Source organism: Pseudophryne corroboree, unplaced genomic scaffold (assembly GCF_028390025.1).
Source record: "Pseudophryne corroboree isolate aPseCor3 unplaced genomic scaffold, aPseCor3.hap2 scaffold_493, whole genome shotgun sequence".
NCBI classification, from domain to species: domain Eukaryota; kingdom Metazoa; phylum Chordata; class Amphibia; order Anura; family Myobatrachidae; genus Pseudophryne; species Pseudophryne corroboree.
The window spans coordinates 218,599-240,581 of record NW_026970100.1 but is presented as its reverse complement, the minus strand read 5'-3'; the positions used below and the strand labels follow the sequence as shown (position 1 = coordinate 240,581).

At 48.5% G+C, this 21,983-nt stretch overlaps 19 non-coding genes and 2 pseudogenes across 19 annotated transcripts; 5 read left to right on the top strand and 16 right to left on the bottom strand.

Moving 5' to 3' along the window:
• Positions 1 to 601: 601 nt before the first annotated feature.
• On the top strand, positions 602 to 765 carry LOC135029731 (U1 spliceosomal RNA). Its single transcript, XR_010225828.1, has one exon. It is a non-coding gene; the product is annotated as a U1 spliceosomal RNA (small nuclear RNA).
• A 152-nt stretch (positions 766 to 917) lies between these two features.
• Positions 918 to 1,080, top strand: LOC135029778 (U1 spliceosomal RNA). The gene has a single exon (XR_010225872.1). It is a non-coding gene; the product is annotated as a U1 spliceosomal RNA (small nuclear RNA).
• A 655-nt stretch (positions 1,081 to 1,735) lies between these two features.
• On the top strand, positions 1,736 to 1,899 carry LOC135029733 (U1 spliceosomal RNA). The gene has a single exon (XR_010225830.1). It is a non-coding gene; the product is annotated as a U1 spliceosomal RNA (small nuclear RNA).
• A 152-nt stretch (positions 1,900 to 2,051) lies between these two features.
• LOC135029841 (U1 spliceosomal RNA) lies at positions 2,052 to 2,214 on the top strand. The gene has a single exon (XR_010225928.1). It is a non-coding gene; the product is annotated as a U1 spliceosomal RNA (small nuclear RNA).
• A 674-nt stretch (positions 2,215 to 2,888) lies between these two features.
• Positions 2,889 to 3,051, top strand: LOC135029734 (U1 spliceosomal RNA). Its single transcript, XR_010225831.1, has one exon. It is a non-coding gene; the product is annotated as a U1 spliceosomal RNA (small nuclear RNA).
• Positions 3,052 to 12,294: 9,243 nt separating this feature from the next.
• On the bottom strand, positions 12,295 to 12,457 carry LOC135029777 (U1 spliceosomal RNA). Its single transcript, XR_010225871.1, has one exon. It is a non-coding gene; the product is annotated as a U1 spliceosomal RNA (small nuclear RNA).
• Positions 12,458 to 12,609: 152 nt separating this feature from the next.
• LOC135029875 (U1 spliceosomal RNA) lies at positions 12,610 to 12,773 on the bottom strand. The gene has a single exon (XR_010225950.1). It is a non-coding gene; the product is annotated as a U1 spliceosomal RNA (small nuclear RNA).
• Positions 12,774 to 13,469: 696 nt separating this feature from the next.
• On the bottom strand, positions 13,470 to 13,611 carry LOC135029805 (U1 spliceosomal RNA; annotated as a pseudogene).
• Positions 13,612 to 13,763: 152 nt separating this feature from the next.
• LOC135029727 (U1 spliceosomal RNA) lies at positions 13,764 to 13,927 on the bottom strand. Its single transcript, XR_010225824.1, has one exon. It is a non-coding gene; the product is annotated as a U1 spliceosomal RNA (small nuclear RNA).
• A 695-nt stretch (positions 13,928 to 14,622) lies between these two features.
• On the bottom strand, positions 14,623 to 14,764 carry LOC135029847 (U1 spliceosomal RNA; annotated as a pseudogene).
• Positions 14,765 to 14,916: 152 nt separating this feature from the next.
• Positions 14,917 to 15,080, bottom strand: LOC135029726 (U1 spliceosomal RNA). The gene has a single exon (XR_010225823.1). It is a non-coding gene; the product is annotated as a U1 spliceosomal RNA (small nuclear RNA).
• Positions 15,081 to 15,754: 674 nt separating this feature from the next.
• On the bottom strand, positions 15,755 to 15,917 carry LOC135029811 (U1 spliceosomal RNA). Its single transcript, XR_010225900.1, has one exon. It is a non-coding gene; the product is annotated as a U1 spliceosomal RNA (small nuclear RNA).
• A 151-nt stretch (positions 15,918 to 16,068) lies between these two features.
• LOC135029930 (U1 spliceosomal RNA) lies at positions 16,069 to 16,232 on the bottom strand. Its single transcript, XR_010226002.1, has one exon. It is a non-coding gene; the product is annotated as a U1 spliceosomal RNA (small nuclear RNA).
• A 674-nt stretch (positions 16,233 to 16,906) lies between these two features.
• Positions 16,907 to 17,069, bottom strand: LOC135029789 (U1 spliceosomal RNA). Its single transcript, XR_010225883.1, has one exon. It is a non-coding gene; the product is annotated as a U1 spliceosomal RNA (small nuclear RNA).
• A 152-nt stretch (positions 17,070 to 17,221) lies between these two features.
• LOC135029929 (U1 spliceosomal RNA) lies at positions 17,222 to 17,385 on the bottom strand. The gene has a single exon (XR_010226001.1). It is a non-coding gene; the product is annotated as a U1 spliceosomal RNA (small nuclear RNA).
• A 674-nt stretch (positions 17,386 to 18,059) lies between these two features.
• LOC135029776 (U1 spliceosomal RNA) lies at positions 18,060 to 18,222 on the bottom strand. The gene has a single exon (XR_010225870.1). It is a non-coding gene; the product is annotated as a U1 spliceosomal RNA (small nuclear RNA).
• A 152-nt stretch (positions 18,223 to 18,374) lies between these two features.
• On the bottom strand, positions 18,375 to 18,538 carry LOC135029753 (U1 spliceosomal RNA). The gene has a single exon (XR_010225848.1). It is a non-coding gene; the product is annotated as a U1 spliceosomal RNA (small nuclear RNA).
• Positions 18,539 to 19,212: 674 nt separating this feature from the next.
• On the bottom strand, positions 19,213 to 19,375 carry LOC135029775 (U1 spliceosomal RNA). Its single transcript, XR_010225869.1, has one exon. It is a non-coding gene; the product is annotated as a U1 spliceosomal RNA (small nuclear RNA).
• A 152-nt stretch (positions 19,376 to 19,527) lies between these two features.
• Positions 19,528 to 19,691, bottom strand: LOC135029751 (U1 spliceosomal RNA). The gene has a single exon (XR_010225847.1). It is a non-coding gene; the product is annotated as a U1 spliceosomal RNA (small nuclear RNA).
• Positions 19,692 to 20,365: 674 nt separating this feature from the next.
• Positions 20,366 to 20,528, bottom strand: LOC135029812 (U1 spliceosomal RNA). Its single transcript, XR_010225901.1, has one exon. It is a non-coding gene; the product is annotated as a U1 spliceosomal RNA (small nuclear RNA).
• Positions 20,529 to 20,680: 152 nt separating this feature from the next.
• On the bottom strand, positions 20,681 to 20,845 carry LOC135029738 (U1 spliceosomal RNA). The gene has a single exon (XR_010225834.1). It is a non-coding gene; the product is annotated as a U1 spliceosomal RNA (small nuclear RNA).
• Between the last annotated feature and the right edge of the window lie 1,138 nt (positions 20,846 to 21,983).

The window sequence follows — 21,983 nt, the reverse complement described above, 5'->3', positions numbered from 1 at the left end:
TTATACCCTTGTGCACTATCCTGACTTCTCCTCCTGTCTGCTTACTTTGTGCCTTCCAATGCACAATGCAAACTACAGGTAGTGCTGCAGGGCCCACAACCTTTTACTTGCCTTACAGAGCAGCTCTGGAGCTGTTACAGTGCCCAGCTGCTGCAAGAAATCAGCTTGTATGCTTCAGGGGCTGGGGCATAGCCAACATGAGCCCCACACCGAAGGAGGGTGGAGGTGTTTAATGCGAACTAGGGGTCATCCAAGCGCCGCAAAAGGCCGCCATGCCCTGCACGCCCCTTTTCTCTTTTCATATGCAGATGAGGGTTGAAGCCAACTTTGACCCACTGCTTGGATGACATCACCATATGCAAATCCATCTGCGGCAGGCCTTCCCCCAGGAATGCTTGCACTAGTTGTTGCATTTGGTTTGTTGTTTGGGGGTGCTTCAGTATTAGGCAGCCTTCTGCCCTCCCATGTTCATCTGAAAATATGTGTTCTCCCTGCAGTTGTTGTCCCCAGATGAGAGTTCCCTTGTGCTGCCTCAGTTGAATCTCCTTTACTTGACAGAGATGTGCCTGAGCAGCGGCCCTCCCCAGCCCTATTCCAAATCATACTTATTTTGCATAGGAGATACCATGGTCATGAAGATTATTCTCCCAGGGTGAGGTTCATTCATTGCATTCTGGGTATGCTGACCCCTGTGATTTCCCCAAATGTGGGTAACTCGACTGCATTATTTGTGGTAGTGGGGGACTGTGTTTGTGTTTTCCTCTGGTCAGCTCTGGTAAAAGTCAGATTTCTTTGTCTCAGATCTTCCTCTAGCCTTGTTCTTCTTTCGAGAGTTCCCTTGTGCTGCCTCAGTTGGATCTCCTTCACTTGACAGGGGGGTGCCCGAGCAGCGACCCTCCCCAGCTCAAGCCCAACTCCTACTTACCTGCCAGGTGAGATACTATGATCATGAAGGTGCTTCTCCCAGGGCAAGGCTCACCCATTGCACTCTGGGTGTGCTGCCCCTGCGATTTCCCCAAATGTGGGAAACTTGACTGCATAATTTGTGTTTCCCCTGGTCGGCTCTCGTATAATTCAGATCTCTTTGTCTCAGGTCTCTCTCCAGCCTAGTTTGCTGTCTGTTTCCACTTCTTTTTTCTTCAGCCCCTCCCTTTTATACCCTTGTGCACTATCCTGACTTCTCCTCCTGTCTGCTTACTTTGTGCCTTCCAATGCACAATGCAAACTACACACCCTTTTACTTGCCTTACAGAGCAGCTCTGGAGCTGTTACAGTGCCAAGCTGCTGTAAGAAATCAGCTTGAATGCTTCAGGGGCTAGGGCATTGTCAACATGAGCCCCACACCAAAGGAGGGTGGAGGTGTTTAATGCGAACTAGGGGTCATCCAAGCGCCGCAAAAGGCCGCCATGCCCTGCACGCCCCTTTTCTCTTTTCATATGCAGATGAGGGTTGAAGCCAACTTTGACCCACTGCTTGGATGACATCACCATATGCAAATCCATCTGCTGCAGGCCTTCCCCCCGGAATGCTTGCACTAGTTGTTGCATTTGGTTTGTTGTTTGGGGGTGCTTCAGTATTAGGCAGCCTTCTGCCCTCCCATGTTCATCTGAAAATATGTGTTCTCCCTGCAGTTGTTGTCCCCAGATGAGAGTTCCCTTGTGCTGCCTCAGTTGAATCTCCATTACTTGACAGAGATGTGCCTGAGCAGCGGCCCTCCCCAGCCCTATCCCAAATCATACTTATTTTGCATAGGCGATACCATGGTCATGAAGATTGTTCTCCCAGGGTGAGGTTCATTCATTGCATTCTGGGTATGCTGACCCCTGTGATTTCCCCAAATGTGGGAAACTCGACTGCATTATTTGTTGTAGTGGGGGACTGTGTTTGTGTTTTCCTCTGGTCAGCTCTGGTAAAAGTCAGATTTCTTTGTCTCAGATCTTCCTCTAGCCTTGTTCTTCTTTCGAGAGTTCCCTTGTGCTGCCTCAGTTGGATCTCCTTCACTTGACAGGGGGGTGCCCGAGCAGCGACCCTCCCCAGCTCTAGCCCAACTCCTACTTACCTGCCAGGTGAGATACTATGATCATGAAGGTGCTTCTCCCAGGGCAAGGCTCACCCATTGTACTCTGGGTGTGCTGCCCCTGCGATTTCCCCAAATGTGGGAAACTTGACTGCAGAATTTGTGTTTCCCCTGGTCAGCTCTCGTATAATTCAGATCTCTTTGTCTCAGGTCTCTCTCCAGCCTAGTTTGCTGTCTGTTTCCACTTCTTTTTTCTTGAGCCCCTCCCTTTTATACCCTTGTGCACTATCCTGACTTCTCCTCCTGTCTGCTTACTTTGTGCCTTCCAATGCACAATGCAAACTACAGGTAGTGCTGCAGGGCCCACACCCTTTTACTTGCCTTACAGAGCAGCTCTGGAGCTGTTACAGTGCCAAGCTGCTGTAAGAAATAAGCTTGAATGCTTCAGAGGCTGGGGCATTGTCAACATGAGCCCCACACCAAAGGAGGGTGGAGGTGTTTAATGCGAACTAGGGGTCATCCAAGCGCCGCAAAAGGCCGCCATGCCCTGCACGCCCCTTTTCTCTTTTCATATGCAGATGAGGGTTCCAGCCAACTTTGGCCCACTGCTTGGATGACATCACCATATGCAAATCCGTCTTCTGCAGAACTTCCCCCAGGAATGCTTGTACTAGTTGTTGCATTTGGTTTGTTGTTTGGGGGTGCTTCAGTATTAGGCAGCCTTCTGCCCTCCCATGTTCATCTGAAAATATGTGTTCTCCCTGCAGTTGTTGTCCCCAGATGAGAGTTCCCTTGTGCTGCCTCAGTTGAATCTCCTATACTTGACAGAGATGTGCCTGAGCAGCGGCCCTCCCCAGCCCTATCCCAAATCATACTTATTTTGCATAGGCGATACCATGGTCATGAAGATTGTTCTCCCAGGGTGAGGTTCATTCATTGCATTCTGGGTATGCTGACCCCTGTGATTTCCAAAATGTGGGAAACTCGACTGCATTATTTGTGGTAGTGGGGGACTGTGTTTGTGCTTTCCTCTGGTCAGCTCTGGTAAAAGTCAGATTTCTTTGTCTCAGATCTTCCTCTAGCCTTGTTCTTCTTTCGAGAGTTCCCTTGTGCTGCCTCAGTTGGATCTCCTTCACTTCACAGGGGGTGCCCGAGCAGCAATCCTCCACAGCTCTGGCCCAACTCCTACTTACCTGCCAGGTGAGATACTATGATCTTCACTGTTAGGGCAATCAGGATGTGGAATTCCCTGCCAGGGAAGGTGGTAATGGCGGACTCTGTAATTGGATTTAAAAAAGGAATGGATACATTTCTGAATGAAAAAGCTATCCAAGTTTATAATACTTAAAATATCAACATGGTTAATCCGGGGGTAACATGAGTTGTAGTAGCTAACTAGTCATAATACATTATTAAGCAAGTATGTAGAATCATCACAACTTAAAACAGGTTGAACACGATGGGCAATTTGCCTCTATTCAACCTCAAAAACTATGTTACTATATGTTACTATATTACTATGTTACTGTAGTATACAGAACACCACAATGCAATGAGCAGTGATAGTGAGCACTGATGAGGATACTAGAACTGACACTGAGCAGCAAGATGCAGCACTGGACTATTAGTAATGTACTGTAGTATGCTGAGCACAACAATGCAGCACAAGACAATGAGCAGTGATACTGAGCACTGATGAGGATACTACTGAGAACTGACACTGAGCAGGAGAGACACACTACTAGTATTACTGAGCAACAATAAGTATCCACTGATACTGAGCACTGATATTGAGATTTCCACTGAGAGAACATAGCCACGTCCTCTCCGCTCTCTCTTCAATGCACGAGTAAAAATGGCGGCAACGCGCAGCTCTTTATATGGAATCCGAATCTCGCGAGAATCCGACAGCGGGATGATGACATTTTCCCTTGTTCATAGAATTTGGGAGTCATTTTGATCCCAAAGTATTATTAACCTCAATAACCATAATTTCCACTCATTTTCAGTCTATTCTTAACACCTTACACCTCACAATATTATTTTTAGTCCTAAAATTTGCACCGAGGTCGCTGGATGACTAAGCTCAGCGACCCAAGTGGCCGACACAAACACCTGGCCCATCTAGGAGTGGCACTGCAGTGTCACGCAGGATAGCCCTTCCAAAAAACACTCCCCAAACAGCACATGACGCAAAGAAAAAAAGAGGCGCAATGAGGTAGCTGTGTGACTAAGCTCAGCGACCCAAGTGGCCGACACAAACACCTGGCCCATCTAGGAGTGGCACTGCAGTGTCACGCAGGATGGCCCTTCCAAAAAACACTCCCCAAACAGCACATGACGCAAAGAAAAAAAGAGGCGCAATGAGGTAGCTGTGTGACTAAGCTCAGCGACCCAAGTGGCCGACACAAACACCTGGCCCATCTAGGAGTGGCACTGCAGTGTCACGCAGGATGGCCCTTCCAAAAACACTCCCCAAACAGCACATGACGCAAAGAAAAAAAGAGGCGCAATGAGGTAGCTGTGTGACTAAGCTCAGCGACCCAAGTGGGCGACACAAACACCTGGCCCATCTAGGAGTGGCACTGCAGTGTCACGCAGGATGGCCCTTCCAAAAAACACTCCCCAAACAGCACATGACGCAAAGAAAAAAAGAGGCGCAATGAGGTAGCTGTGTGACTAAGCTCAGCGACCCAAGTGGCCGACACAAACACCTGGCCCATCTAGGAGTGTCACTGCAGTGTCACGCAGGATGGCCCTTCCAAAAAACACTCCCCAAACAGCACATGACGCAAAGAAAAAAAGAGGCGCAATGAGGTAGCTGTGTGACTAAGCTCAGCGACCCAAGTGGCCGACACAAACACCTGGCCCATCTAGGAGTGGCACTGCAGTGTCACGCAGGATGGCCCTTCCAAAAAACACTCCCCAAACAGCACATGACGCAAAGAAAAATGAAAGAAAAAAGAGGTGCAAGATGGAATTGTCCTTGGGCCCTCCCACCCACCCTTATGTTGTATAAACAGGACATGCACACTTTAACCAACCCATCATTTCAGTGACAGGGTCTGCCACACGACTGTGACTGAAATGACGGGTTGGTTTGGACCCCCACCAAAAAAGAAGCAATTAATCTCTCCTTGCACAAACTGGCTCTACAGAGGCAAAATGTCCACCTCATCATCATCCTCCGATTCATCACCGTGTACATCCCCCTCCTCACAGATTATCAATTCGTCCCCACTGGAATCTACCATCTCAGCTCCCTGTGTACTTTGTGGAGGCAATTGCTGCTGGTCAATGTCTCCACGGAGCAATTGATTATAATTCATTTTAATGAACATCATCTTCTCCACATTTTCTGGAAGTAACCTCGTACGCCGATTGCTGACAAGGTGAGCGGCGGCACTAAACACTCTTTCGGAGTACTACTTGTGGGAGGGCAACTTAGGTAGAATAAAGCCAGTTTGTGCAAGGGCCTCCAAATTGCCTCTTTTTCCTGCCAGTATACGTACGGACTGTCTGACGTGCCTACTTGGATGCGGTCACTCATATAATCCTCCACCATTCTTTCAATGGTGAGAGAATCATATGCAGTGACAGTAGACGTCATGTCCGTAATCGTTGGCAGGTCCTTCAGTCCGGACCAGATGTCAGCATCAGCAGTCGCTCCAGACTGCCCTGCATCACCGCCAGCGGGTGGACTCGGAATTCTGAGCCTTTTCCTCGCACCCCCAATTGCGGGAGAATGTGAAGGAGGAGCTGTTGACCGATCAAGTTCCACTTGACTTGATAATTTTCTCACCAGCAGGTCTTTGAACCCCTGCAGACTTGTGTCTGCCGGAAAGAGAGATACAACGTAGGTTTTAAATCTAGGATCGAGCACGGTGGCCAAAATGTAGTGCTCTGATTTCAACAGATTGACCACCCGTGAATCCTGGTTAAGCGAATGAAGGGCTCCATCCACAAGTCCCACATGCCTAGCGGAATCGCTCTGTCTTAGCTCCTCCTTCAATGTCTCCAGCTTCTTCTGCAAAAGCCTGATGACGGGAATGACCTGACTCAGGCTGGCAGTGTCTGAACTGACTTCACGTGTGGCAAGTTCAAAAGGTTGCAGAACCTTGCACAACGTTGAAATCATTCTCCACTGCGCTTGAGACAGGTGCATTCCACCTCCTATATCGTGGTTAGATGTATAGGCTTGAATGGCCTTTTGCTGCTCCTCCATCCTCTGAAGCATATAGAGGGTTGAATTCCACCTCGTTACCACTTCTTGCTTCAGATGATGGCAGGGCAGGTTCAGGCGTTTTTGGTGTTGCTCCAGTCTTCTGTACGTGGTGCCTGTACGCCGAAAGTGTCCCGCAATTCTTCTGGCCACCGACAGCATCTCTTGCACACCCCTGTCGTTTTTTAAATAATTCTGCACCACCAAATTCAAGGTATGTGCAAAACATGGGACGTGCTGGAATTTGCCCAGATATAATGCACGCACAATATTGCTGGCGCTGTCCGATGCCACAAATCCACAGGAGAGTCCAATTGGGGTAAGCCATTTTGCGATGATCTTCCTCAGTTGCCGTAAGAGGTTTTCAGCTGTGTGCGTATTCTGGAAAGCGGTGATACAAAGCGTAGCCTGCCTAGGAAAGAGTTGGCGTTTGCGAGATGCTGCTACTGGTGCCGCCGCTGCTGTTCTTGCGGCGGGAGTCAATACATCTACCCAGTGGGCTGTCACAGTCATATAGTCCTGAGTCTGCCCTGCCCCACTTGTCCACATGTCCGTGGTTAAGTGGACATTGGGTACAACTGCATTTTTTAGGACACTGGTGAGTCTTTTTCTGAGGTCTGTGTACATTTTCGGTATCGCCTGCCTAGAGAAATGGAACCTAGATGGTATTTGGTACCGGGGACACAGTACCTCAATCAAGTCTATAGTTGGCTCTGAAGTAATGATGGATACCGGAACCACGTTTCTCACCGCCCAGGATGCCAAGGCCTCAGTTATCCGCTTTGCAGCAGGATGACTGCTGTGATATTTCATCTTCCTTGCAAAGGACTGTTGGACAGTCAATCGCTTGGTGGAAGTAGTAAAAGTGGTCTTACGACTTCCCCTCTGGGATGACCATCGACTCCCAGCAGCAACAACAGCAGCGCCAGCAGCAGTAGGCGTTACACTCAAGGATGCATCGGAGGAATCCCAGGCAGGAGAGAACTCGTCAGAATTGCCAGTGACATGGCCTGCAGGACTATTGGCATTCCTGGGGAAGGAGGAAATTGACACTGAGGGAGTTGGTGGGGTGGTTTGCGTGAGCTTGGTTACAAGAGGAAGGGATTTACTGGTCAGTGGACTGCTTCCGCTGTCGCATAAAGTTTTTGAACTTGTCACTGACTTATGATGAATGCGCTGCAGGTGACGTATAAGGGAGGATGTTCCGAGGTGGTTAACGTCCTTACCCCTACTTATTACAGCTTGACAAAGGCAACACACGGCTTGACACCTGTTGTTCGCATTTCTGTTGAAATACTTCCACACCGAAGAGCATTTATTTTTGGTATTTTCACCAGGCATGTCAATGGCCATATTCCTCCCACGGACAACAGGTGTCTCCCCGGGTGCCTGACTTAAACAAACCACCTCACCTCCCCAGCGCCAGCAACACCCATATCCTCCTCATCCTGGTGTACTTCAACACTGACATCTTCAATCTGACTATCAGGAACTGGACTGCGGGTGCTCCTTCCAGCACTTGCAGGGGGTGTGCAAATGGTGGAAGGTGCATGCTCTTCACGTCCAGTGTTGGGAAGGTCAGGCATCGCAACTGACACAATTGGACTCTCCTTGTGGATTTGTGATTTTGAAGAACGCACAGTTCTTTGCTGTGCTTTTGCCAGCTTAAGTCTTTTCATTTTTCTAGCGAGAGGCTGAGTGCTTCCATCCTCATGTGAAGCTGAACCACTAGCCATGAACATAGGCCAGGGCCTCAGCCGTTCCTTGCCACTCCGTGTGGTAAATGGCATATTGGCAAGTTTACGCTTCTCCTCCGACGATTTTTATTTAGATTTTTGAGTCCTTTTTTTACTGATCTTTTGTGTTTTGAATTTTACATGCTCTGTACTATGACATTGGGCATCGGCCTCGGCAGACGACGTTGATGGAATTTCATCGTCTCGGCCATGACTAGTGGCAGCAGCTTCAGCACGAGGTGGAAGTGGATCTTGATCTTTCCCTATTTTTGGAACCTCAACATTTTTGTTCTCCATATTTTAATAGGCACAACTAAAAGGCACCTCAGGTAAACAATGGAGATGGATGGATACTAGTATACTTATGGATGACGAGTGACTGACGACACAGAGGTAGCTACAGCCGTGGACTACCGTACTGCGTCTGCTAGTATAGAGATGATAATTAATGATATAAAAAAAATATATATATAACTACTGTAGGTATATATTATATAATGACGGACCTGGTGGACACTGTCAGCAGACTGCTAAACTACTAGTATGAAGAAGATAGAAAAAAAACTTCACCACAGGTAGGTATACAATTATGGACGAGTGACGACACAGAGGTAGGTACAGCCGTGGACTACCGTACTGCGTCTGCTAGTATAGATAATATACTAAATATATTACTACTGTAGGTATATAATATAATGACGGACCTGGTGGACACTGTCAGCAGACTCCTAAACTACTAGTATGAAGAAGATAGAAAAAAAACCCCACCACAGGTAGGTAGGTATACAATTATGGACGAGCACTGACGACACAGAGATAGCCACAGCCGTGGCCTACCGTACTGCGTCTGCTAGCATAGATAATATACTAAATATATTACTACTGTAGGTATATAATATAATGACGGACCTGGTGGACACTGTCAGCAGACTGCTAAACTACTAGTATGAAGAAGATAGAAAAAAAAAACCCACCACAGGTAGGTATACAATTATGGACGAGTGACGACACAGAGGTAGGTACAGCCGTGGACTACAGTACTGCGTCTGCTAGTATAGATAATATACTAAATATATTACTACTGTAGGTATATAATATAATGACGGACCTGGTGGACACTGTCAGCAGACTCCTAAACTACTAGTATGAAGAAGATAGAAAAAAAAACCCCACCACAGTTAGGTATACAATTATGGACGAGTGACGACACAGAGGTAGGTACAGCCGTGGACTACCGTACTGCGTCTGCTAGTATAGATAATATACTAAATATATTACTACTGTAGGTATATAATATAATGACGGACCTGGTGGACACTGTCAGCAGACTCCTAAACTACTAGTATGAAGAAGATAGAAAAAAAAACCCCACCACAGGTAGGTATACAATTATGGACGAGCACTGACGACACAGAGATAGCCACAGCCGTGGACTACCGTACTGCGTCTGCTAGTATAGATAATATAATAAATATATTACTACTGTAGGTATATAATATAATGATGGACCTGGTGGACACTGTCAGCAGACTCCTAAACTACTAGTATGAAGAAGATAGAAAAAAAAAAACCACCACAGGTAGGTAGGTATACAATTATGGACGAGCACTGACGACACAGAGATAGCCACAGCCGTGGACTACCGTACTGCGTCTGCTAATATAGAGATGATAAAGATGATAGAGATGAAAAAAAAATATAACACTACTGCAGGTAAATATTTATATAATATAATGTATGACGGACCTGCTGGACACTGTCAGCAGAATGCGTTTATAGAATAAAAAAAAAAAACACCACAGGAGTGTTTAACTTTTTCAGGCAGACAATATACTGGTGGTCACACTGGCAGCAAAAGTGTGCACTGTACTCCTGCTATAACTGCTCCCCAGTCTCCCCCACAATTAAGCTGTGTGAGCAGTGAGTACTCAGCACAGTCAGATATACATAGATGATATATCATGCAGCACACTGAGGCTGAGCACATATATGGTATGTGTATCGTTTTTTTTCAGGCAGAGAACGGATTATAAATAATAAAACTGGTGGTCACTATCAGCAAAACTCTGCACTACTGAGTACTCCTGACAAGTTCAACTGCTCCCCAAATTAGTAGTAAATCAAATGTCACTCGTCTCTATCTTCTAATCTAAACGGAGAGGACGCCAGCCACGTCCTCTCCCTATCAATCTCAATGCACGTGTGAAAATGGCGGCGACGCGCGGCTCCTTATATAGAATCCGAGTCTCGTGAGAATCCGACAGCGGGATGATGACGTTCGGGCGCGCTCGGGTTAACCGAGCAAGGCGGGAGGATCCGAGTCTGCTCGGACCCGTGCAAAAAAGGGTGACGTTCGGGCGGGTTCGGATTCCGAGGAACCGAACCCGCTCATCTCTAATGGCCACCCAGCATGACGCCTCCCTTCTTGACCATGCTGTAATTGCAGTCGCACTGCAGTTCAGCGTGATCATAAAAAATGGTGTAGCCTCCTGCTGGTGCAGACTGTATGTGCGCGCAGGAAGCCGCCACCATTTTTGTGATCACAGCGGCTGAATGTGATGTCATACAGCCGCTGTGACCACGCCCCCTGTGTCTCCTCCATTGCAGACCCCATTTTGAAGCCTTGCCCCCGCACCGCTCCATCCCTGACTTGGAAATGGAGTGTTGCTGACCCCCCTCTCCCCCCCTGCCCCGATTGACAGGCAGAGGCGATCGCATTCTCTGCGGGGTGCCGCAGAAAATGCAGGCACATGCGTATGCTCTTAGCAATTTTTGCAGTTGGATCGCTTATTGTGATTGCAATCCAACCTGAATCAGGCCCTATTACCTATCACAATGCGCTGCGGGCAGTACAAAATTGGTTTAATATAGGAGAAAAACCCCCAGACCTGTGCTCCTTAACTGTACCTGGTGGCTAGTGGAGCGGCTGCCCAGTAATCAGTGTCCACGCCAGTGCGCACACGGTCCACCCCCTACGGCCACGCTCCCCTTCATCAGCGGCCTCGTGATCCGGAAGGGCGGTGTGTGTGTGACTGACCTTAGGAAGAAACCGGAGCCTCCGCTGCAGTGACCCAGCAACCAGGGCACGGGAGTATACAGCGCCTCTGGGAGTGATGAAGCTGCAGTAAAGATGTCTATTAGACCTAGCCTGCTGCAGCCCTTGTAGATTCTCATAAAACAAGTTCTTCTTTTCTTGTCAAAATTAATAGCTAAGAATAGGCTGCCTGAGGCAGGCCCCTGTTAAGTGGCCTGCTACTGAAGGCACCAACTACAAACTGAGCTCCCTGTTCATGGAAGCGGGGTTATAGAGGAGAATGCACTGAGCTTCTTGGGAACAGTCAAAAGCTTTGAGCCGGTTGGTGCCTCAGATCAAGATCCTACTCTACACCCCAATGTGAATCCTTGTGGAGTCCAGTGTACCCCACAGAAGAAATTAATGTGTCACACCCATTGGCAGCAACCTTAGAATAGCTGCTGACGGGCACAATTGAGAAAGGAAGGGGGGGGACACATTTGAATCCAACACATAGATGCAATTCAAATATGTAATTTGTACCTTCCTATTTTAAAATATAATGGATGAACCTCACCCTGTGAGAACAATCTTCATGATCAAGAGATCTCATTTGCAAAATAAGTATGAGTTGGGATAGGGCTGGGGAGGGTGGCTGCTCGGGCAGCCCCTCCCCCGTCAAGTTAAGGAGATTCAACTGAGGAAGCACAAGGGAACTCTCGTCTGGGGACAACAACTGCAGGGAGACCACATCTTTTCAGATGAACATGGGAGGGCGGAAGGCTGCCTAATACTGAAGCACCATCAAATATCAAACCATATGCAACAACTAGTACAAGCATTCCTGGGGGAAGGTCTGCAGAAGACGGATTTGCATACGGTGATGTCATCCAAGCAGTGGGCCAAAGTTGGCTGGAACCCTCATCTGCATATGAAAAGAGAAAAGGGGCATGCAGGGCATGGCGGCCTTTTGCGGTGCTTGGATGACCCTTAGTTCGCATTAAACACCCCCACCCTCCTTTTGTGTGGGGCTCATGTTGGCTCTGCCCCAGCCCCTGAAGCATTCAAGCTGATTTCTTGCAGCAGCTGGGCACTGTAACAGCTCCAGAGCTGCTCTGTAAGGCAACTAAAAGGGTGTGGGCCCTGCAGCACTACCTGTAGTTCGCATTGTGCGTTTGAAGGCACAAAGTAAGCAGACAGGAGGATAAGTCAGGATAGTGCGCAAGGGCATAGAAGGGAGCGGCTCAAGAAAAGAGAAGTGGAAACAGACAGCAAACTAGGCTGGAGAGAGACCTGAGACAAAGAGATCTGAATTATACGAGAGCCGACCAGGGGAAACACAAATTATGCAGTCAAGTTTCCCACATTTGGGGAAATCGCAGGGGCAGCACACCCAGAGTGCAATGGGTGAGCCTTGCCCTGGGAGAAGCACCTTCATGATCATAGTATCTCACCTGGCAGGTAAGTAGGAGTTGGGCTAGAGCTGGGGAGGGTCGCTGCTCGGGTACCCCCCTGTAAAGTGAAGGAGATCCAACTGAGGCAGCACAAGGGAACTCTCGAAAGAAGAACAAGGCTAGAGGAAAATCTGAGACAAAGAAATCTGACTTTTACCAGAGCTGACCAGAGGAAAGCACAAACACAGTCCCCCACTACCACAAATAATGCAGTCAAGTTTCCCACATTTGGGGAAATCACAGGGGTCAGCATACCCAAAATGCAATGAATGAACCTCACCCTGGGAGAACAATCTTCATGACCATGGTATCTCCTATGCAAAATAAGTATGATTTGGAATAGGGCTGGGGAGGGCCGCTGCTCATGCACATCTCTGTCAAGTAAAGGAGATTCGACTGAGGCAGCACAAGGGAACTCTCATCTGGGGACAACAACTGCAGGGAGAACACATATTTTCAGATGAACATGGGAGGGCAGAAGGCTTGCATAATACTGAAGCACCCCCAAACAACAAACCAAATGCAACAACTAGTGCAAGCATTCCTGGGGGAAGTTCTGCAGAAGACGGATTTGCATACTTTGATGTCATCCAAGCAGTGGGTCAAAGTTGGCTTCAACCCTCATCTGCATATGAAAAGAGAAAAGGGGCGTGCAGGGCATGGCGGCCTTTTGCGGTGCTTGGATGACCCCTAGTTCGCATTAAACACCTCCACCCTCCTTTGGTGTGGGGCTCATGTTGGCCATGCCCCATCCCCTGAAGCATTCAAGCTGATTTCTTGCAGCAGCTGGGCACTGTAACAGCTCCAGAGCTGCTCTGTAAGGCAAGTAAAAGGGTGTGGGCCCTGCAGCACTACCTGTAGTTTGCATTGTACATTGGAAGGCACAAAGTAAGCAGACGGGAGCAGAAGTCAGGATAGTGCACAAGGGTATAGAAGGGAGGGGCTCAAGAAAAAAGAAGTGGAAACAGACAGCAAACTAGGCTGGAGAGAGACCTGAGACAAAGAGATCTGAATTATATGAGAGCCGACCAGGGGAAACACAAATTATGCAGTCAAGTTTCCCACATTTGGGGAAATCGCAGGGGCAGCACACCCAGAGTGCAATGGGTGAGCCTTGCCCTGGGAGAAGCACCTTCATGATCATAGTATCTCACCTGGCAGGTAAGTAGGAGTTGGGCTAGAGCTGGGGAGGGTCGCTGCTCGGGCACCCCCCTGTCAAGTGAAGGAGATCCAACTGAGGCAGCACAAGGGAACTCTTGAAAGAAGAACAAGGCTAGAGGAAGATCTGAAACAAAGAAATCTGACTTTTACCAGAGCTGACCAGAGGAAAACACAAACACAGTCCCCCACTACCACAAATAAAGCAGTCGAGTTTCCCACATTTGGGGAAATCACAGGGGTCAGCATACCCAGAATGCAATGAATGAACCTCACCCTGGGAGAATAATCTTCATGACCATGGTATCTCCTATGCAAAATAAGTATGATTTGGGATAGGGCTGGGGAGGGCCGCTGCTCAGGCACATCTCTGTCAAGTAAAGGAGATTCAAATGAGGCAGCACAAGGGAACTCTCATCTGGGGACAACAACTGCAGGGAGAACATATATTTTCAGATGAACATGGGAGGGCAGAAGGCTGCCTAATACTGAAGCACCCCCAAACAACAAACCAAATGCAACAACTAGTGCAAGCAATCCTGGGGGAAGGCCTGCCGCAGATGGATTTGCATATGGTGATGTCATCCAAGCAGTGGGTCAAAGTTGGCTTCAACCCTCGTCTGCATATGAAAACAGAAAAGGGGCGTGCAGGGCATGGTGGCCTTTTGCGGCGCTTGTCTGACCCCTAGTTTGCATTAAACACCTCCACCCTCCTTCGGTGTGGGGCTCATGTTGGCTATGCCCCAGCCCCTGAAGCATTCAAGCTGATTTCTTGCAGCAGCTGGGCACTGTAACAGCTCCAGAGCTGCTCTGTAAGGCAAGTAAAAGGGTGTGGGCCCTGCAGCACTACCTGTAGTTTGCATTGTGCATTGGAAGGCACAAAATAAGCAGACGGGAGGAGAAGTCAGGATATTGCACAAGGGTATAGATGGGAGGGGCTCAAGAAAAAAGAAGTGGAAACAGACAGCAAACTAGGCTGGAGAGAGACCTGAGACAAAGAGATCTAAATTATACGAGAGCCGACCAGGGGAAACACAAATTATGCAGTCAAGTTTCCCACATTTCGGGAAATCGCAGGGGCAGCACACCCAGAGTGCAATGGGTGGGCCTTGCCCTGGGAGAAGCACCTTCATGATCATAGTATCTCACCTGGCAGGTAAGTAGGAGTTGGGCTAGAGCTGGGGAGGGTCGCTGCTCGGGCACCCCCCTGTCAAGTGAAGGAGATCCAACTGAGGCAGCACAAGGGAACTCTCGAAAGAAGAACAAGGCTAGAGGAAGATCTGAAACAAAGAAATCTGACTTTTACCAGAGCTGACCAGAGGAAAACACAAACACAGTCCCCCACTACCACAAATAAAGCAGTCGAGTTTCCCACATTTGGGGAAATCACAGAGGTCAGCATACCCAGAATGCAATGAATGAACCTCACCCTGGGAGAACAATCTTCATGACCATGGTATCTCCTATGCAAAATAAGTATGATTTGGAATAGGGCTGGGGAGGGCCGCTGCTCATGCACATCTCTGTCAAGTAAAGGAGATTCAACTGAGGCAGCACAAGGGAACTCTCATCTGGGGACAACAACTGCAGGGAGAACACATATTTTCAGATGAACATTGGAGGGCAGAAGGCTGCCTAATACTGAAGCACCCCCAAACAACAAACCAAATGCAACAACTAGTACAAGCATTCCTGGGGGAAGTTCTGCAGAAGACGGATTTGCATATGGTGATGTCATCCAAGCAGTGGGTCAAAGTTGGCTTCAACCCTCATCTGCATATGAAAAGAGAAAAGGGGCGTGCAGGGCATGGCGGCCTTTTGCGGTGCTTGGATGACCCCTTTTTCGCATTAAACACCCCCACCCTCCTTTGGTGTGGGGCTCATGTTGGCCATGCCCCATCCCCTGAAGCATTCAAGATGATTTCTTGCAGCAGCTGGGCACTGTAACAGCTCCAGAGCTGCTCTGTAAGGCAAGTAAAAGGGTGTGGGCCCTGCTGCACTACCTGTAGTTTGCATTGTGCATTGGAAGGCACAAAGTAAGCAGACGGGAGGAGAAGTCAGGATAGTGCGCAAGGGCATAGAAGGGAGCGGCTCAAGAAAAGAGAAGTGGAACCAGACAGCAAACTAGGCTGAAGAGAGACCTGAGACAAAGAGATCTGAATTATACGAGAGCCGACCAGGGGAAACACAAATTATGCAGTCAAGTTTCCCACATTTAGGGAAAACGCAGGAGCAGCACACCCAGAGTGCAATGGGTGAGCCTTGCCCTGGGAGAAGCACCTACATGATCATAGTATCTCACCTGCCAGGTAAGTAGAAGTTGGGCTAGAGCTGGGGAGGGTCGCTGCTCGGGTACCCCCCTGTCAAGTGAAGGAGATCCAACTGAGGCAGCACAAGGGACTCTCGAAAGAAGAACAAGGCTAGAGGAAGATCTGAGACAAAGAAATCTGACTTTTACCAGAGCTGACCAGAGGAAAGCACAAACACAGTCCGCTACTACCACAAATAATGCAGTCGAGTTTCCCACATTTGGGGAAATCACAGGGGTCAGCATACCCTGAATGCAATGAATGAACCTCACCCTGGGAGAACAATCTTCATGACCATGGTATCTCCTATGCAAAATAAGTATGATTTGGGATAGGGCTGGGGAGGGCCGCTGCTCAGGCACATCTCTGTCAAGTAAAGGAGATTCAACTGAGGCAGCACAAGGGAACTCTCATCTGGGGACAACAACTGCAGGGAGAACACATATTTTCAGAAGAACATGGGAGGGCAGAAGGCTGCCTAATACTGAAGCACCCCCAAACAACAAACCAAATGCAACAACTAGTGCAAGCATTCCTGGGGGAAGGCCTGCAGCAGATGGATTTGCATATGGTGATGTCATCCAAGCAGTGGGTCAAAGTTGGCTTCAACCCTCGTCTGCATATGAAAAGAGAAAAGGGGCGTGCAGGGCATGGCGGCCTTTTGCGGCGCTTGGATGACCCCTAGTTCGCATTAAACACCTCCACCCTCCTTCGGTGTGGGGCTCATGTTGGCTATGCCCCAGCCCCTGAAGCATTCAAGCTGATTTCTTGCAGCATCTGGGCACTGTAACAGCTCCAGAGCTGCTCTGTAAGGCAAGTAAAAGGGTGTGGGCCCTGCAGCACTACCTGTAGTTCGCATTGTGCTTTGGAAGGCACAAAGTAAGCAGAGAGGAGGAGAAGTCAGGATAGTGCGCAAGGGCATAGAAGAGAGCGGCTCAAGAAAAGAGAAGTGGAAACAGACAGCAAACTAGGCTGGAGAGAGACCTGAGACAAAGAGATCTGAATTATACGAGAGCCGACCAGGGGAAACACAAATTATGCAGTCAAGTTTCCCACATTTGGGGAAATCGCAGGAGCAGCACACCCAGAGTGCAATGGGTGAGCCTTGCCCTGGGAGAAGCACCTTCATGATCATAGTATCTCACCTGGCAGGTAAGTAGGATTTGGGCTAGAGCTGGGGAGGGTCGCTGCTCGGGTACCCCCCTGTCAAGTGAAGGAGATCCAACTGAGGCAGCACAAGGGAACTCTCGAAAGAAGAACAAGGCTAGAGTAAAATATGAGACAAAGAAATCTGACTTTTACCAGAGCTGACCAGAGGAAAGCACAAACACAGTCCCCCACTACCACAAATAATGCAGTCAAGTTTCCCACATTTGGGGAAATCACAGGGGTCAGCATACCCAAAATGCAATGAATGAACCTCACCCTGAGAGAACAATCTTCATGACCATGGTATCTCCTATGCAAAATAAGTATGATTTGGAATAGGGCTGGGGAGGGCCGCTGCTCATGCACATCTCTGTCAAGTAAAGGAGATTCAACTGAGGCAGCACAAGGGAACTCTCATCTGGGGACAACAACTGCAGGGAGAACACATATTTTTAGATGAACATGGGAGGGCAGAAGGCTGCCTAATACTGAAGCACCCCCAAACAACAAACCAAATGCAACAACTAGTGCAAGCATTCCTGGGGGAAGTTCTGCAGAAGACGGATTTGCATACGGTGATGTCATCCAAGCAGTTGGTCAAAGTTGGCTTCAACCCTCATCTGCATATGAAAAGAGAAAAGGGGCGTGCAGGGCATGGCGGCCTTTTGCGGTGCTTGGATGACCCCTAGTTTGCATTAAACACCTCCACCCTCCTTTGGTGTGGGGCTCATGTTGGCCATGCCCCATCCCCTGAAGCATTCAAGCAGATTTCTTGCAGCAGCTGGGCACTGTAACAGCTCCAGAGCTGCTCTGTAAGGCAAGTAAAAGGGTGTGGGCCCTGCAGTACTACCTGTAGTTTGCATTGTGCATTGGAAGGCACAAAGTAAGCAGACGGGAGGAGAAGTCAGGATAGTGCACAAGGGTATAGAAGGGAGCGGCTGAAGAAAAGAGAAGTGGAAACAGACAGCAAACTAGGCTGTAGAGAGATCTGAGACAAAGAGATCTGAATTATACGAGAGCCGACCAGGGGAAACACAAATTATGCAGTCAAGTTTCCCACATTTGGGGAAATCGCAGGGGCAGCACACCCAGAGTGCAATGGGTGAGCCTTGCCCTGGGAGAAGCACCTTCATGATCATAGTATCTCACCTGGCAGGTAAGTAGGAGTTGGGCTAGAGCTGGGGAGGGTCGCTGCTCGGGCACCCCCCTGTTAAGTGAAGGAGATCCAACTGAGGCAGCACAAGGGAACTCTCGAAAGAAGAACAAGGCTAAAGGAAAATCTGAGACAAAGAAATCTGACTTTTACCAGAGCTGACCAGAAGAAATCACAAACACAGCCTCCCACTACCACAAATAATGCAGTCAAGTTTCCCACATTTGGGGAAATCACAGGGGTCAGCATACCCAAAATGCAATGAATGAACCTCACCCTGGGAGAAAAATCTTCATGACCATGGTATCTCCTATGCAAAATAAGTATGATTTGGAATAGGGCTGGGGAGGGCCGCTGCTCATGCACATCTCTATCAAGTAAAGGAGATTCAACTGAGGCAGCACAAGGGAACTCTCATCTGGGGACAACAACTGCAGGGAGAACACATATTTTCAGATGAACATGGGAGGGCAGAAGGCTGCCTAATACTGAAGCACCCCCAAACAACAAACCAAATGCAACAACTAGTGCAAGCATTCCTGGGGGAAGGCCTGCCGCAGATGGATTTGCATATGGTGATGTCATCCAAGCAGTGGGTCAAAGTTGGCTTCAACCCTCGTCTGCATATGAAAAGAGAAAAGGGGCGTGCAGGGCATGGTGGCCTTTTGCGGCGCTTGGCTGACCCCTAGTTTGCATTAAACACCTCCACCCTCCTTTGGTGTGGGGCTCATGTTGGCTATGCCCCAGCCCCTGAAGCATTCAAGCTGATTTCTTGCAGCAGCTGGGCACTGTAACAGCTCCAGAGCTGCTCTGTAAGGCAAGTAAAAGGGTGTGGGCCCTGCAGCACTACCTGTAGTTCGCATTGTGCGTTGGAAGGCACAAAGTAAGCAGACAGGAGGAGAAGTCAGGATAGTGCGCAAGGGCATAGAAGGGAGCGGCTCAAGAAAAGAGAAGTGGAAACAGACAGCAAACTAGGCTGGAGAGAGACCTGAGACAAAGAGATCTGAATTATACGAGAGCCGACCAGGGGAAACACAAATTATGCAGTCAAGTTTCCCACATTTGGGGAAATCGCAGGGGCAGCACACCCAGAGTGCAATGGGTGAGCCTTGCCCTGGGAGAAGCACCTTCATGATCATAGTATCTCACCTGGCAGGTAAGTAGGAGTTGGGCTAGAGCTGGGGAGGGTCTCTGCTCGGGCACCCCCCTGTCAAGTGAAGGAGATCCAACTGAGGCAGCACAAGGGAACTCTCGAAAGAAGAACAAGGCTAGAGGAAGATCTGAAACAAAGAAATCTGACTTTTACCAGAGCTGACCAGAGGAAAACACAAACACAGTCCCCCACTACCACAAATAAAGCAGTCAAGTTTCCCACATTTGGGGAAATCACAGGAGTCAGCATACCCAGAATGCAATGAATGAACCTCACCCTGGGAGAATAATCTTCATGACCATGGTATCTCCTATGCAAAATAAGTATGATTTGGGATAGAGCTGGGGAGGGCCGCTGCTCAGGCACATCTCTGTCAAGTTAAGGAGATTCAACTGAGGCAGCACAAGGGAACTCTCATCTGGGGACAACAACTGCAGGGAGAACACATATTTTCAGATGAACATGGGAGGGCAGAAGGCTGCCTAATACTGAAGCACCCCCAAACAACAAACCAAATGCAACAACTAGTGCAAGCATTCCTGGGGGAAGGCCTGCCGCAGATGGATTTGCATATGGTGATGTCATCCAAGCAGTGGGTCAAAGTTGGCTTCAACCCTCGTCTGCATATGAAAACAGAAAAGGGGCGTGCAGGGCATGGTGGCCTTTTGCGGCGCTTGTCTGACCCCTAGTTTGCATTAAACACCTCCACCCTCCTTCGGTGTGGGGCTCATGTTGGCTATGCCCCAGCCCCTGAAGCATTCAAGCTGATTTCTTGCAGCAGCTGGGCACTGTAACAGCTCCAGAGCTGCTCTGTAAGGCAAGTAAAAGGGTGTGGGCCCTGCAGCACTACCTGTAGTTTGCATTGTGCATTGGAAGGCACAAAGTAAGCAGACGGGAGGAGAAGTCAGGATAGTGCACAAGGGTATAGAAGGGAGCGGCTGAAGAAAAGAGAAGTGGAAACAGACAGCAAACTAGGCTGGAGAGAGACCTGAGACAAAGAGATCTGAATTATACGAGAGCCGACCAGGGGAAACACAAATTATGCAGTCAAGTTTCCCACATTTGGGGAAATCGCAGGAGCAGCACACCCAGAGTACAATGGGTGAGCCTTGCCCTGGGAGAAGCACCTTCATGATCATAGTATCTCACCTGGCAGGTAAGTAGGAGTTGGGCTAGAGCTGGGGAGGGTCGCTGTTCAGGCACCCCCCTGCCAAGTGAAGGAGATCCAACTGAGGCAGCACAAGGAAACTCTCGAAAAAAGAACAAGGCTAGAGGAAGATCTGAGACAAAGAAATCTGACTTTTACCAGAGCTGACCAGAGGAAAGCACAAACACAGTCCCCCACTACCACAAATAGTGCAGTCGAGTTTCCCACATTTGGTGGAAATCACAGGGGTCAGCATACCCAGAATGCAATGAATGAACCTCACCCTGGGAGAACAATCTTCATGATAATGGTATCTCCTATGCAAAATAAGTATGATTTGGGATAGGGCTGGGGAGGGCCGCTGCTCAGGCACATCTCTGTCAAGTAAAGGAGATTCAACTGAGGCAGCACAAGGGAACTCTCATCTGGGGACAACAACTGCAGGGAGAACACATATTTTCAGATGAAAATGGGAGAGCAGAAGGCTGCCTAATACTGAAGCACACCCAAACAACAAAACAAATGCAACAACTAGTACAAGCATTCCTGGGAAAAGAAGAGTACAGATGGGTTTTCTTCCCCTAGCGCAAGATTAGTAAAGATGAGAGACACAGAAGTGAAAAGAAATTTCTTTTATTCTGAAATTGTATAAAACATAATATGGTTATAATCATCAGTGTAAAATCACTGGTTATGTGATGTGCAAGTGATTATGACACCTATTACCGGTAAACATATAGACAAACTACATAAAACATATATAACATGTACTAATGCCAATTGTCCATAGCAAGAAAAGTCTATTTATTATAAAAGCTGTTGTCTGAGTACAGAGGAGGTGCACTTTTTAGCGACTTACCCTCTCTGATGTATTTCAGGTTCTGCAATTTCCAACAGGTGCAGGATATATCGGTGCATATGTAACACAGTCTTTAATGTGTGCTGTGACGTCAGAAGTCCCTGTTAAGCAACTTGTGACCTATTGTTTTTAAAGTTCAAGAGTACCTTGATATTAGTTGCATAGCCAGTCTTGAATGGTTTCAGGTGGGTCTTCCAGATGAGAGTATCCCCCCTAAGACAGATGGAGCTGAAGTCCTGGGAAAAGGTCTGCAGTAGACGGATTTGCATACGGTGATGTCATCCAAGCAGTGGGCCAAAGTTGGCTGGAACCCTCATCTGCATATGAAAAGAGAAAAGGGTTATGCAGGGCATGGCGGCCTTTTGCGGTGCTTGGATGACCCTTAGTTCGCATTAAACACCTCCACCCTCCGTCGGTGTGGGGCTCATGTTGGCTATGCCCCAGCCCCTGAAGCATTCAAGCTGATTTCTTGCAGCAGCTGGGCACTGTAACAGCTCCAGAGCTGCTCTGTACGGCAAGTAAAAGGGTGTGGGCCCTGCAGCACTACCTGTAGTTTGCATTGTGCATTGGAAGGCACTTAAGAAAAGAGAAGTGGAAACAGACAGCAAACTAG